Source organism: Triturus cristatus, chromosome 11 (genome assembly GCF_964204655.1).
Source record: "Triturus cristatus chromosome 11, aTriCri1.1, whole genome shotgun sequence".
Taxonomy (NCBI): domain Eukaryota; kingdom Metazoa; phylum Chordata; class Amphibia; order Caudata; family Salamandridae; genus Triturus; species Triturus cristatus.
In genome coordinates this window covers 1,143,417,680-1,143,431,914 of record NC_140594.1, presented here as the reverse complement: position 1 = coordinate 1,143,431,914, position 14,235 = coordinate 1,143,417,680, and the positions used below count along the sequence as shown (strand labels likewise).

General features: G+C 45.7%; 6 non-coding genes across 6 annotated transcripts; all 6 read right to left on the bottom strand.

Annotated features, from left to right (window-relative positions):
- Window positions 1–1,968: 1,968 nt before the first annotated feature.
- Window positions 1,969–2,040, bottom strand: TRNAG-UCC (transfer RNA glycine (anticodon UCC)). The gene has a single exon. It is a non-coding gene; the product is annotated as a tRNA-Gly (tRNA).
- A 1,509-nt stretch (window positions 2,041–3,549) lies between these two features.
- TRNAG-UCC (transfer RNA glycine (anticodon UCC)) lies at window positions 3,550–3,621 on the bottom strand. Its single transcript has one exon. It is a non-coding gene; the product is annotated as a tRNA-Gly (tRNA).
- Window positions 3,622–5,142: 1,521 nt separating this feature from the next.
- TRNAG-UCC (transfer RNA glycine (anticodon UCC)) lies at window positions 5,143–5,214 on the bottom strand. The gene has a single exon. It is a non-coding gene; the product is annotated as a tRNA-Gly (tRNA).
- A 1,521-nt stretch (window positions 5,215–6,735) lies between these two features.
- Window positions 6,736–6,807, bottom strand: TRNAG-UCC (transfer RNA glycine (anticodon UCC)). The gene has a single exon. It is a non-coding gene; the product is annotated as a tRNA-Gly (tRNA).
- A 3,104-nt stretch (window positions 6,808–9,911) lies between these two features.
- TRNAG-UCC (transfer RNA glycine (anticodon UCC)) lies at window positions 9,912–9,983 on the bottom strand. The gene has a single exon. It is a non-coding gene; the product is annotated as a tRNA-Gly (tRNA).
- A 3,093-nt stretch (window positions 9,984–13,076) lies between these two features.
- On the bottom strand, window positions 13,077–13,148 carry TRNAG-UCC (transfer RNA glycine (anticodon UCC)). Its single transcript has one exon. It is a non-coding gene; the product is annotated as a tRNA-Gly (tRNA).
- Between the last annotated feature and the right edge of the window lie 1,087 nt (window positions 13,149–14,235).

Sequence of the window (14,235 nt, the reverse complement as noted above, 5' to 3'; positions counted from 1 at the left end):
GGTGAGAACACAAGTATGCACAAAATCTTGGGGACTTTTGCCAGATTTATCGGTGGATCTTGCCTATTATTTTCAGAGGCTAGATATCGCCTAGAAATGCTTTTTAACATAGGGATGCTGGGGTTATAATTTCTGGTCGGGGCGCAGCCCTTTCATTGCCTGCCCCCAGCAAAATATTTATTATCAGCACATGTGAGTGGTGAGTGCTTTATGGAAAATAGCATATATTGGGACAATGAATGTAGCAGATGAGGCGATCGAGATGTCTACCTACGTGTTTGATTATTTTTTTATATAACGGCTGATTATTCTGTTTCTGATATTTCAGTTTTGTGACATGTTGCATTAAAATATATCCTGCTTGGAGAATATATAAATATTTGCACTGCGTTGGCCGGGAATCGAACCCGGGTCAATTGCTTGGAAGGCAGCTATGCTCACCACTATACCACCAACGCCCTCTGATGTGTGTCCTCTAGGTTCCAGATGTTACAACGCCGAGTGCAGTGGCAATCTTGCACCGGTTCCAATCGTGCATTTGGTGTGGATACCAACATGAAAAGCTGTAGAAATTGTCTTGCAGTGGGTAAAGAACTGGGGATTGAAACCAAGGATAAAGCTGTGCAGAAGAGAAGAAATGGAAAGCAGCAGTACAAATAGTGGAAATGAGCATATGGGCAGCATCGGAAGCAAAGCAGCGAAGAGAAAGGGAGTAAATTCCATGAAATGCATAGGAGATTGATAAAAGCAGAACAAAAAGGGAAGAATTAAATTCAAAGCATGCCCCGAAAAACGTGTGAAGGTCCCACCTGTCATTTATGCTTCTAATTGGGTATCTTTACTTTCAAAGTATAGGGTTGATCCTTTGACGATCACTCTCTTGATTTACAGCAGAGACAGATAGTTGAGAAGTCTTTTCTCACATAGCTAGCACAAGCCTGCGCTTTTCCTTGCTGGCAGGGTGGAAATGACAGATTAGTCCTAGGAAGAAAAATCAAGCAATATTAGCAGAGGATGGTTTCGATCCATTGACCTCTGGGTTATGGGCCAAGCACGCTTCCGCTGCGCCACTCTGCTCCCTTGTGAAAGTGCTCTCTTTATGCAGAGGAGGAGCTTTCAGCGGAGTGGCAAGGGATTGGTGGGGCTCTCTCCTCATTTGCCTAAGCACATCGCAAGGTATGCTGGGTACAGAAAATCTTCATCTTCCCCACTCACAGTCAGTCATAACTGAAAGTGCAGACCCTCTTAGGAATTAGCCGTTTCAGGCCTTTACCAAGACAGCAGCTCTCTGTCCCTGTCCTTTATCTGTGATCCTAGCACTAGCATACTCAGGATTTGGCTTTACCTGGGAGCCAGAGATCTACCCGGTGAGGGCGAGGCTTTTGAGCGTTTGGGAGCGTTCGGGACGTGAGAGGACGCTGGACAGGAAACTATGCCAATTTGAAGTATCCAACCTTCCTGCTGCAGCGAGAGGCTCTTTCCGTGGAAATCTGCCACTTGGAGTCCTCTCAACTTGCCCTCTGATAAAACATTTTTCTGAGCCGCAGTTACATCCGATGGTTACAAGGTGGCGCTGCATTCAGGTGAGAGCACAAGTATGCACAAAATCTTGGGGACTTTTGCCAGATTTATCGGTGGATCTTGCCTATTATTTTCAGAGGCTAGATATCGCCTAGAAATGCTTTTTAAAATAGGGATGCTGGGGTTATAATGTCTGGTCGGGGCTCAGCCCTTTCATTGCCTGCCCCCAGCAAAATATTTATTATCAGCACATGTGAGTGGTGAGTGCTTTATGGAAAATAGCATATATTGGGACAATGAATGTAGCAGATGAGGCGATCGAGATGTCTACCTACGTGTTTGTTTATTTTTTTATATAACGGCTGATTATTCTGTTTCTGATATTTCAGTTTTGTGACATGTTGCATTAAAATATATCCTGCTTGGAGAATATATAAATATTTGCACTGCGTTGGCCGGGAATCGAACCCGGGTCAACTGCTTGGAAGGCAGCTATGCTCACCACTATACCACCAACGCCCTCTGATGTGTGTCCTCTAGGTTCCAGATGTTACAACGCCGAGTGCAGTGGCAATCTTGCACCGGTTCCAATCGTGCATTTGGTGTGGATACCAACATGAAAAGCTGTAGAAATTGTCTTGCAGAGGGTAAAGAACTGGGGATTGAAACCAAGGACAAAGCTGTGCAGAAGAGAAGAAATGGAAAGCAGCAGTACAAATAGTGGAAATGAGCATATGGGCAGCATCGGAAGCAAAGCAGCGAAGAGAAAGGGAGTAAATTCCATGAAATGCATAGGAGATTGATAAAAGCAGAACAAAAAGGGAAGAATTAAATTCAAAGCATGCCCCGAAAAACGTGTGAAGGTCCCACCTGTCATTTATGCTTCTAATTGGGTATCTTTACTTTCAAAGTATAGGGTTGATCCTTTGACGATCACTCTCTTGATTTACAGCAGAGACAGATAGTTGAGAAGTCTTTTCTCACATAGCTAGCACAAGCCTGCGCTTTTCCTTGCTGGCAGGGTGTAAATGACAGATTAGTCCTAGGAAGAAAAATCAAGCAATATTAGCAGAGGATGGTTTCGATCCATCGACCTCTGGGTTATGGGCCCAGCACGCTTCCGCTGCGCCACTCTGCTCCCTTGTGAAAGTGCTCTCTTTATGCAGAGGAGGAGCTTTCAGCGGAGTGGCAAGGGATTGGTGGGGCTCTCTCCTCATTTGCCTAAGCACATCGCAAGGTATGCTGGGTACAGAAAATCTTCATCTTCCCCACTCACAGTCAGTCATAACTGAAAGTGCAGACCCTCTTAGGAATTAGCCGTTTCAGGCCTTTACCAAGACAGCAGCTCTCTGTCCCTGTCCTTTCTCTGTGATCCTAGCACTAGCATACTCAGGATTTGGCTTTACCTGGGAGCCAGAGATCTACCCGGTGAGGGGAGGCTTTTGAGCGTTTGGGAGCGTTCGGGACGTGAGAGGACGCTGGACAGGAAACTATGCCAATTTGAAGTATCCAACCTTCCTGCTGCAGTGAGAGGCTCTTTCCGTGGAAATCTGCCACTTGGAGTCCTCTCAACTTGCCCTCTGATAAAACATTTTTCTGAGCCGCAGTTACATCCGATGGTTACAAGGTGGCGCTGCATTCAGGTGAGAACACAAGTATGCACAAAATCTTGGGGACTTTTGCCAGATTTATCGGTGGATCTTGCCTATTATTTTCAGAGGCTAGATATCGCCTAGAAATGCTTTTTAACATAGGGATGCTGGGGTTATAATTTCTGGTCGGGGCGCAGCCCTTTCATTGCCTGCCCCCAGCAAAATATTTATTATCAGCACATGTGAGTGGTGAGTGCTTTATGGAAAATAGCATATATTGGGACAATGAATGTAGCAGATGAGGCGATCGAGATGTCTACCTACGTGTTTGATTATTTTTTTATATAACGGCTGATTATTCTGTTTCTGATATTTCAGTTTTGTGACATGTTGCATTAAAATATATCCTGCTTGGAGAATATATAAATATTTGCACTGCGTTGGCCGGGAATCGAACCCGGGTCAACTGCTTGGAAGGCAGCTATGCTCACCACTATACCACCAACGCCCTCTGATGTGTGTCCTCTAGGTTCCAGATGTTACAACGCCGAGTGCAGTGGCAATCTTGCACCGGTTCCAATCGTGCATTTGGTGTGGATACCAACATGAAAAGCTGTAGAAATTGTCTTGCAGAGGGTAAAGAACTGGGGATTGAAACCAAGGATAAAGCTGTGCAGAAGAGAAGAAATGGAAAGCAGCAGTACAAATAGTGGAAATGAGCATATGGGCAGCATCGGAAGCAAAGCAGCGAAGAGAAAGGGAGTAAATTCCATGAAATGCATAGGAGATTGATAAAAGCAGAACAAAAAGGGAAGAATTAAATTCAAAGCATGCCCCGAAAAACGTGTGAAGGTCCCACCTGTCATTTATGCTTCTAATTGGGTATCTTTACTTTCAAAGTATAGGGTTGATCCTTTGACGATCACTCTCTTGATTTACAGCAGAGACAGATAGTTGAGAAGTCTTTTCTCACATAGCTAGCACAAGCCTGCGCTTTTCCTTGCTGGCAGGGTGGAAATGACAGATTAGTCCTAGGAAGAAAAATCAAGCAATATTAGCAGAGGATGGTTTCGATCCATCGACCTCTGGGTTATGGGCCCAGCACGCTTCCGCTGCGCCACTCTGCTCCCTTGTGAAAGTGCTCTCTTTATGCAGAGGAGGAGCTTTCAGCGGAGTGGCAAGGGATTGGTGGGGCTCTCTCCTCATTTGCCTAAGCACATCGCAAGGTATGCTGGGTACAGAAAATCTTCATCTTCCCCACTCACAGTCAGTCATAACTGAAAGTGCAGACCCTCTTAGGAATTAGCCGTTTCAGGCCTTTACCAAGACAGCAGCTCTCTGTCCCTGTCCTTTCTCTGTGATCCTAGCACTAGCATACTCAGGATTTGGCTTTACCTGGGAGCCAGAGATCTACCCGGTGAGGGCTTGCCCGGTGTGAGGCTTTTGAGCGTTTGGGAGCGTTCGGGACGTGAGAGGACGCTGGACAGGAAACTATGCCAATTTGAAGTATCCAACCTTCCTGCTGCAGTGAGAGGCTCTTTCCGTGGAAATCTGCCACTTGGAGTCCTCTCAACTTGCCCTCTGATAAAACATTTTTCTGAGCCGCAGTTACATCCGATGGTTACAAGGTGGCGCTGCATTCAGGTGAGAACACAAGTATGCACAAAATCTTGGGGACTTTTGCCAGATTTATCGGTGGATCTTGCCTATTATTTTCAGAGGCTAGATATCGCCTAGAAATGCTTTTTAACATAGGGATGCTGGGGTTATAATTTCTGGTCGGGGCGCAGCCCTTTCATTGCCTGCCCCCAGCAAAATATTTATTATCAGCACATGTGAGTGGTGAGTGCTTTATGGAAAATAGCATATATTGGGACAATGAATGTAGCAGATGAGGCGATCGAGATGTCTACCTACGTGTTTGATTATTTTTTTATATAACGGCTGATTATTCTGTTTCTGATATTTCAGTTTTGTGACATGTTGCATTAAAATATATCCTGCTTGGAGAATATATAAATATTTGCACTGCGTTGGCCGGGAATCGAACCCGGGTCAACTGCTTGGAAGGCAGCTATGCTCACCACTATACCACCAACGCCCTCTGGTGTGTGTCCTCTAGGTTCCAGATGTTACAACGCCGAGTGCAGTGGCAATCTTGCACCGGTTCCAATCGTGCATTTGGTGTGGATACCAACATGAAAAGCTGTAGAAATTGTCTTGCAGAGGGTAAAGAACTGGGGATTGAAACCAAGGACAAAGCTGTGCAGAAGAGAAGAAATGGAAAGCAGCAGTACAAATAGTGGAAATGAGCATATGGGCAGCATCGGAAGCAAAGCAGCGAAGAGAAAGGGAGTAAATTCCATGAAATGCATAGGAGATTGATAAAAGCAGAACAAAAAGGGAAGAATTAAGTTCAAAGCATGCCCCGAAAAACGTGTGAAGGTCCCACCTGTCATTTATGCTTCTAATTGGGTATCTTTACTTTCAAAGTATAGGGTTGATCCTTTGACGATCACTCTCTTGATTTACAGCAGAGACAGATAGTTGAGAAGTCTTTTCTCACATAGCTAGCACAAGCCTGCGCTTTTCCTTGCTGGCAGGGTGGAAATGACAGATTAGTCCTAGGAAGAAAAATCAAGCAATATTAGCAGAGGATGGTTTCGATCCATCGACCTCTGGGTTATGGGCCCAGCACGCTTCCGCTGCGCCACTCTGCTCCCTTGTGAAAGTGCTCTCTTTATGCAGAGGAGGAGCTTTCAGCGGAGTGGCAAGGGATTGGTGGGGCTCTCTCCTCATTTGCCTAAGCACATCGCAAGGTATGCTGGGTACAGAAAATCATCATCTTCCCCACTCACAGTCAGTCATAACTGAAAGTGCAGACCCTCTTAGGAATTAGCCGTTTCAGGCCTTTACCAAGACAGCAGCTCTCTGTCCCTGTCCTTTCTCTGTGATCCTAGCACTAGCATACTCAGGATTTGGCTTTACCTGGGAGCCAGAGATCTACCCGGTGAGGGCTTGCCCGGTGTGAGGCTTTTGAGCGTTTGGGAGCGTTCGGGACGTGAGAGGACGCTGGACAGGAAACTATGCCAATTTGAAGTATCCAACCTTCCTGCTGCAGCGAGAGGCTCTTTCCGTGGAAATCTGCCACTTGGAGTCATCTCAACTTGCCCTCTGATAAAACATTTTTCTGAGTCGCAGTTACATCCGATGGTTACAAGGTGGCGCTGCATTCAGGTGAGAGCACAAGTATGCACAAAATCTTGGGGACTTTTGCCAGATTTATCGGTGGATCTTGCCTATTATTTTCAGAGGCTAGATATCGCCTAGAAATGCTTTTTAAAATAGGGATGCTGGGGTTATAATGTCTGGTCGAGGCTCAGCCCTTTCATTGCCTGCCCCCAGCAAAATATTTATTATCAGCACATGTGAGTGGTGAGTGCTTTATGGAAAATAGCATATATTGGGACAATGAATGTAGCAGATGAGGCGATCGAGATGTCTACCTACGTGTTTGTTTATTTTTTTATATAACGGCTGATTATTCTGTTTCTGATATTTCAGTTTTGTGACATGTTGCATTAAAATATATCCTGCTTGGAGAATATATAAATATTTGCACTGCGTTGGCCGGGAATCGAACCCGGGTCAACTGCTTGGAAGGCAGCTATGCTCACCACTATACCACCAACACCCTCTGATGTGTGTCCTCTAGGTTCCAGATGTTACAACGCCGAGTGCAGTGGCAATCTTGCACCGGTTCCAATCGTGCATTTGGTGTGGATACCAACATGAAAAGCTGTAGAAATTGTCTTGCAGAGGGTAAAGAACTGGGGATTGAAACCAAGGATAAAGCTGTGCAGAAGAGAAGAAATGGAAAGCAGCAGTACAAATAGTGGAAATGAGCATATGCGCAGCATCGGAAGCAAAGCAGCGAAGAGAAAGGGAGTAAATTCCATGAAATGCATAGGAGATTGATAAAAGCAGAACAAAAAGGGAAGAATTAAATTCAAAGCATGCCCCGAAAAACGTGTGAAGGTCCCACCTGTCATTTATGCTTCTAATTGGGTATCTTTACTTTCAAAGTATAGGGTTGATCCTTTGACGATCACTCTCTTGATTTACAGCAGAGACAGATAGTTGAGAAGTCTTTTCTCACATAGCTAGCACAAGCCTGCGCTTTTCCTTGCTGGCAGGGTGGAAATGACAGATTAGTCCTAGGAAGAAAAATCAAGCAATATTAGCAGAGGATGGTTTCGATCCATCGACCTCTGGGTTATGGGCCAAGCACGCTTCCGCTGCGCCACTCTGCTCCCTTGTGAAAGTGCTCTCTTTATGCAGAGGAGGAGCTTTCAGCGGAGTGGCAAGGGATTGGTGGGGCTCTCTCCTCATTTGCCTAAGCACATCGCAAGGTATGCTGGGTACAGAAAATCTTCATCTTCCCCACTCACAGTCAGTCATAACTGAAAGTGCAGACCCTCTTAGGAATTAGCCGTTTCAGGCCTTTACCAAGACAGCAGCTCTCTGTCCCTGTCCTTTCTCTGTGATCCTAGCACTAGCATACTCAGGATTTGGCTTTACCTGGGAGCCAGAGATCTACCCGGTGAGGGCTTGCCCGGTGTGAGGCTTTTGAGCGTTCGGGACGTGAGAGGACGCTGGACAGGAAACTATGCCAATTTGAAGTATCCAACCTTCCTGCTGCAGTGAGAGGCTCTTTCCGTGGAAATCTGCCACTTGGAGTCCTCTCAACTTGCCCTCTGATAAAACATTTTTCTGAGCCGCAGTTACATCCGATGGTTACAAGGTGGCGCTGCATTCAGGTGAGAACACAAGTATGCACAAAATCTTGGGGACTTTTGCCAGATTTATCGGTGGATCTTGCCTATTATTTTCAGAGGCTAGATATCGCCTAGAAATGCTTTTTAACATAGGGATGCTGGGGTTATAATTTCTGGTCGGGGCGCAGCCCTTTCATTGCCTGCCCCCAGCAAAATATTTATTATCAGCACATGTGAGTGGTGAGTGCTTTATGGAAAATAGCATATATTGGGACAATGAATGTAGCAGATGAGGCGATCGAGATGTCTACCTACGTGTTTGATTATTTTTTTATATAACGGCTGATTATTCTGTTTCTGATATTTCAGTTTTGTGACATGTTGCATTAAAATATATCCTGCTTGGAGAATATATAAATATTTGCACTGCGTTGGCCGGGAATCGAACCCGGGTCAATTGCTTGGAAGGCAGCTATGCTCACCACTATACCACCAACGCCCTCTGATGTGTGTCCTCTAGGTTCCAGATGTTACAACGCCGAGTGCAGTGGCAATCTTGCACCGGTTCCAATCGTGCATTTGGTGTGGATACCAACATGAAAAGCTGTAGAAATTGTCTTGCAGAGGGTAAAGAACTGGGGATTGAAACCAAGGACAAAGCTGTGCAGAAGAGAAGAAATGGAAAGCAGCAGTACAAATAGTGGAAATGAGCATATGGGCAGCATCGGAAGCAAAGCAGCGAAGAGAAAGGGAGTAAATTCCATGAAATGCATAGGAGATTGATAAAAGCAGAACAAAAAGGGAAGAATTAAGTTCAAAGCATGCCCCGAAAAACGTGTGAAGGTCCCACCTGTCATTTATGCTTCTAATTGGGTATCTTTACTTTCAAAGTATAGGGTTGATCCTTTGACGATCACTCTCTTGATTTACAGCAGAGACAGATAGTTGAGAAGTCTTTTCTCACATAGCTAGCACAAGCCTGCGCTTTTCCTTGCTGGCAGGGTGGAAATGACAGATTAGTCCTAGGAAGAAAAATCAAGCAATATTAGCAGAGGATGGTTTCGATCCATCGACCTCTGGGTTATGGGCCCAGCACGCTTCCGCTGCGCCACTCTGCTCCCTTGTGAAAGTGCTCTCTTTATGCAGAGGAGGAGCTTTCAGCGGAGTGGCAAGGGATTGGTGGGGCTCTCTCCTCATTTGCCTAAGCACATCGCAAGGTATGCTGGGTACAGAAAATCTTCATCTTCCCCACTCACAGTCAGTCATAACTGAAAGTGCAGACCCTCTTAGGAATTAGCCGTTTCAGGCCTTTACCAAGACAGCAGCTCTCTGTCCCTGTCCTTTCTCTGTGATCCTAGCACTAGCATACTCAGGATTTGGCTTTACCTGGGAGCCAGAGATCTACCCGGTGAGGGCTTGCCCGGTGTGAGGCTTTTGAGCGTTTGGGAGCGTTCGGGACGTGAGAGGACGCTGGACAGGAAACTATGCCAATTTGAAGTATCCAACCTTCCTGCTGCAGCGAGAGGCTCTTTCCGTGGAAATCTGCCACTTGGAGTCATCTCAACTTGCCCTCTGATAAAACATTTTTCTGAGTCGCAGTTACATCCGATGGTTACAAGGTGGCGCTGCATTCAGGTGAGAGCACAAGTATGCACAAAATCTTGGGGACTTTTGCCAGATTTATCGGTGGATCTTGCCTATTATTTTCAGAGGCTAGATATCGCCTAGAAATGCTTTTTAAAATAGGGATGCTGGGGTTATAATGTCTGGTCGAGGCTCAGCCCTTTCATTGCCTGCCCCCAGCAAAATATTTATTATCAGCACATGTGAGTGGTGAGTGCTTTATGGAAAATAGCATATATTGGGACAATGAATGTAGCAGATGAGGCGATCGAGATGTCTACCTACGTGTTTGTTTATTTTTTTATATAACGGCTGATTATTCTGTTTCTGATATTTCAGTTTTGTGACATGTTGCATTAAAATATATCCTGCTTGGAGAATATATAAATATTTGCACTGCGTTGGCCGGGAATCGAACCCGGGTCAACTGCTTGGAAGGCAGCTATGCTCACCACTATACCACCAACACCCTCTGATGTGTGTCCTCTAGGTTCCAGATGTTACAACGCCGAGTGCAGTGGCAATCTTGCACCGGTTCCAATCGTGCATTTGGTGTGGATACCAACATGAAAAGCTGTAGAAATTGTCTTGCAGAGGGTAAAGAACTGGGGATTGAAACCAAGGATAAAGCTGTGCAGAAGAGAAGAAATGGAAAGCAGCAGTACAAATAGTGGAAATGAGCATATGCGCAGCATCGGAAGCAAAGCAGCGAAGAGAAAGGGAGTAAATTCCATGAAATGCATAGGAGATTGATAAAAGCAGAACAAAAAGGGAAGAATTAAATTCAAAGCATGCCCCGAAAAACGTGTGAAGGTCCCACCTGTCATTTATGCTTCTAATTGGGTATCTTTACTTTCAAAGTATAGGGTTGATCCTTTGACGATCACTCTCTTGATTTACAGCAGAGACAGATAGTTGAGAAGTCTTTTCTCACATAGCTAGCACAAGCCTGCGCTTTTCCTTGCTGGCAGGGTGGAAATGACAGATTAGTCCTAGGAAGAAAAATCAAGCAATATTAGCAGAGGATGGTTTCGATCCATCGACCTCTGGGTTATGGGCCAAGCACGCTTCCGCTGCGCCACTCTGCTCCCTTGTGAAAGTGCTCTCTTTATGCAGAGGAGGAGCTTTCAGCGGAGTGGCAAGGGATTGGTGGGGCTCTCTCCTCATTTGCCTAAGCACATCGCAAGGTATGCTGGGTACAGAAAATCTTCATCTTCCCCACTCACAGTCAGTCATAACTGAAAGTGCAGACCCTCTTAGGAATTAGCCGTTTCAGGCCTTTACCAAGACAGCAGCTCTCTGTCCCTGTCCTTTCTCTGTGATCCTAGCACTAGCATACTCAGGATTTGGCTTTACCTGGGAGCCAGAGATCTACCCGGTGAGGGCTTGCCCGGTGTGAGGCTTTTGAGCGTTCGGGACGTGAGAGGACGCTGGACAGGAAACTATGCCAATTTGAAGTATCCAACCTTCCTGCTGCAGTGAGAGGCTCTTTCCGTGGAAATCTGCCACTTGGAGTCCTCTCAACTTGCCCTCTGATAAAACATTTTTCTGAGCCGCAGTTACATCCGATGGTTACAAGGTGGCGCTGCATTCAGGTGAGAACACAAGTATGCACAAAATCTTGGGGACTTTTGCCAGATTTATCGGTGGATCTTGCCTATTATTTTCAGAGGCTAGATATCGCCTAGAAATGCTTTTTAACATAGGGATGCTGGGGTTATAATTTCTGGTCGGGGCGCAGCCCTTTCATTGCCTGCCCCCAGCAAAATATTTATTATCAGCACATGTGAGTGGTGAGTGCTTTATGGAAAATAGCATATATTGGGACAATGAATGTAGCAGATGAGGCGATCGAGATGTCTACCTACGTGTTTGATTATTTTTTTATATAACGGCTGATTATTCTGTTTCTGATATTTCAGTTTTGTGACATGTTGCATTAAAATATATCCTGCTTGGAGAATATATAAATATTTGCACTGCGTTGGCCGGGAATCGAACCCGGGTCAATTGCTTGGAAGGCAGCTATGCTCACCACTATACCACCAACGCCCTCTGATGTGTGTCCTCTAGGTTCCAGATGTTACAACGCCGAGTGCAGTGGCAATCTTGCACCGGTTCCAATCGTGCATTTGGTGTGGATACCAACATGAAAAGCTGTAGAAATTGTCTTGCAGTGGGTAAAGAACTGGGGATTGAAACCAAGGATAAAGCTGTGCAGAAGAGAAGAAATGGAAAGCAGCAGTACAAATAGTGGAAATGAGCATATGGGCAGCATCGGAAGCAAAGCAGCGAAGAGAAAGGGAGTAAATTCCATGAAATGCATAGGAGATTGATAAAAGCAGAACAAAAAGGGAAGAATTAAATTCAAAGCATGCCCCGAAAAACGTGTGAAGGTCCCACCTGTCATTTATGCTTCTAATTGGGTATCTTTACTTTCAAAGTATAGGGTTGATCCTTTGACGATCACTCTCTTGATTTACAGCAGAGACAGATAGTTGAGAAGTCTTTTCTCACATAGCTAGCACAAGCCTGCGCTTTTCCTTGCTGGCAGGGTGGAAATGACAGATTAGTCCTAGGAAGAAAAATCAAGCAATATTAGCAGAGGATGGTTTCGATCCATTGACCTCTGGGTTATGGGCCAAGCACGCTTCCGCTGCGCCACTCTGCTCCCTTGTGAAAGTGCTCTCTTTATGCAGAGGAGGAGCTTTCAGCGGAGTGGCAAGGGATTGGTGGGGCTCTCTCCTCATTTGCCTAAGCACATCGCAAGGTATGCTGGGTACAGAAAATCTTCATCTTCCCCACTCACAGTCAGTCATAACTGAAAGTGCAGACCCTCTTAGGAATTAGCCGTTTCAGGCCTTTACCAAGACAGCAGCTCTCTGTCCCTGTCCTTTCTCTGTGATCCTAGCACTAGCATACTCAGGATTTGGCTTTACCTGGGAGCCAGAGATCTACCCGGTGAGGGCGAGGCTTTTGAGCGTTTGGGAGCTTTCGGGACGTGAGAGGACGCTGGACAGGAAACTATGCCAATTTGAAGTATCCAACCTTCCTGCTGCAGCGAGAGGCTCTTTCCGTGGAAATCTGCCACTTGGAGTCCTCTCAACTTGCCCTCTGATAAAACATTTTTCTGAGCCGCAGTTACATCCGATGGTTACAAGGTGGCGCTGCATTCAGGTGAGAGCACAAGTATGCACAAAATCTTGGGGACTTTTGCCAGATTTATCGGTGGATCTTGCCTATTATTTTCAGAGGCTAGATATCGCCTAGAAATGCTTTTTAAAATAGGGATGCTGGGGTTATAATGTCTGGTCGGGGCTCAGCCCTTTCATTGCCTGCCCCCAGCAAAATATTTATTATCAGCACATGTGAGTGGTGAGTGCTTTATGGAAAATAGCATATATTGGGACAATGAATGTAGCAGATGAGGCGATCGAGATGTCTACCTACGTGTTTGTTTATTTTTTTATATAACGGCTGATTATTCTGTTTCTGATATTTCAGTTTTGTGACATGTTGCATTAAAATATATCCTGCTTGGAGAATATATAAATATTTGCACTGCGTTGGCCGGGAATCGAACCCGGGTCAACTGCTTGGAAGGCAGCTATGCTCACCACTATACCACCAACGCCCTCTGATGTGTGTCCTCTAGGTTCCAGATGTTACAACGCCGAGTGCAGTGGCAATCTTGCACCGGTTCCAATCGTGCATTTGGTGTGGATACCAACATGAAAAGCTGTAGAAATTGTCTTGCAGAGGGTAAAGAACTGGGGATTGAAACCAAGGACAAAGCTGTGCAGAAGAGAAGAAATGGAAAGCAGCAGTACAAATAGTGGAAATGAGCATATGGGCAGCATCGGAAGCAAAGCAGCGAAGAGAAAGGGAGTAAATTCCATGAAATGCATAGGAGATTGATAAAAGCAGAACAAAAAGGGAAGAATTAAATTCAAAGCATGCCCCGAAAAACGTGTGAAGGTCCCACCTGTCATTTATGCTTCTAATTGGGTATCTTTACTTTCAAAGTATAGGGTTGATCCTTTGACGATCACTCTCTTGATTTACAGCAGAGACAGATAGTTGAGAAGTCTTTTCTCACATAGCTAGCACAAGCCTGCGCTTTTCCTTGCTGGCAGGGTGTAAATGACAGATTAGTCCTAGGAAGAAAAATCAAGCAATATTAGCAGAGGATGGTTTCGATCCATCGACCTCTGGGTTATGGGCCCAGCACGCTTCCGCTGCGCCACTCTGCTCCCTTGTGAAAGTGCTCTCTTTATGCAGAGGAGGAGCTTTCAGCGGAGTGGCAAGGGATTGGTGGGGCTCTCTCCTCATTTGCCTAAGCACATCGCAAGGTATGCTGGGTACAGAAAATCTTCATCTTCCCCACTCACAGTCAGTCATAACTGAAAGTGCAGACCCTCTTAGGAATTAGCCGTTTCAGGCCTTTACCAAGACAGCAGCTCTCTGTCCCTGTCCTTTCTCTGTGATCCTAGCACTAGCATACTCAGGATTTGGCTTTACCTGGGAGCCAGAGATCTACCCGGTGAGGGGAGGCTTTTGAGCGTTTGGGAGCGTTCGGGACGTGAGAGGACGCTGGACAGGAAACTATGCCAATTTGAAGTATCCAACCTTCCTGCTGCAGTGAGAGGCTCTTTCCGTGGAAATCTGCCACTTGGAGTCCTCTCAACTTGCCCTCTGATAAAACATTTTTCTGAGCCGCA